Source organism: Silene latifolia, chromosome X, assembly GCF_048544455.1.
Source record: "Silene latifolia isolate original U9 population chromosome X, ASM4854445v1, whole genome shotgun sequence".
In the NCBI taxonomy this organism is placed as follows: Eukaryota; Viridiplantae; Streptophyta; class Magnoliopsida; order Caryophyllales; family Caryophyllaceae; genus Silene; species Silene latifolia.
In genome coordinates, this window is record NC_133537.1 from 25150801 (window position 1) to 25152000 (window position 1200).

Consider the following 1200-nt stretch of genomic DNA (forward strand, 5'->3'; position numbering starts at 1 on the left):
CCCTCTTGGGTTCGTATTAGGACACTAGTTCTGCCAACCCCCCCTCCCTTCCGGTCTCGGAGGATGGAATCCTAAGGTTGGAACCTGTCAAACCTAGAAACGAGCACTTTCCTAAGCTATCCAAGCTTCACCTAAGTCCAAAAAGCTCTCATCATTTTTCGAGTCATCCAACTCCTTCTCGAAGGTCGAATTCAAACACTAGTCTAGAGGTACCCTCCCTTGGTTCTCCCTTTCGATCTCAACCTAGTTTAGCAAAGGATCTAATAATTAGTTGCCCGACTTTCGACCTAACCAACTTTCGTTGATGGACAAGAGTCACAAACCAAAATTCCCCACAATTGACAAATTCATCACATCAATCCTTTAGCCTACCCTTTACTAATCCTCACCAACTACTACTTTTATAGGAATCAGTCAAAAAAATGACTCATGTTGGGGTTAATCGAGCCCTAGTTAAAGGACTACTCACTATTCATATTAGTAAAGAGAACAAAAATGAGAAAGGTTGATACTTTAGCAATTGTCATGTTATCAATTCGATTTCTATCACTAATCATACAATTGATAACAATAATGGTGATAATAAACTAATCAAATCTTAGTTAAAGTGGAATTAAATTAAAAGGTGGTAACTTTAACTACAATCAATGAAAATATTCAATAACAAGAAGAACACAAACAAGGAAAGTGAAATTGATAAATAAAACAAGGAATTAAAGAGTGGTAAAGAAAATATACCAATAAAGATCAATATAAATAACTTGATTGAATTAATTGCTTGAATAAATGAAGAACATGAGATCCAATTTCTTCCCCAAATATTTTCTCCAGCTACTCAATTTTGATCTAAAAACAAGTGTGTCTAATTATTCTTTCAAGTATTAGGCCTAGCTATTTATACAAAAAGGTCCAACAACACAATTACAAGGGTCGAAACTGAAATTAGTCCCAAAGGACCTCCATCCGGTGTTGGGAACATCGGCCGCCCAATCTGAACACCGGACGAAGGGAGTTACACCGACGTCTAGAGGATACACCCACAAGGCTTATTTAATACACCCAATGGGGTTCATTTTCACCTTGGCTGAGGTTTTTACACCCACAAGGCTTGAAGGGGCTCCAAGACGGCTTCAAATCTCCGCTTCTCTTCTTGCAAATAGTTCCAGCCTCCAAACGACCTCTTACTTCACCTAGAAAAAC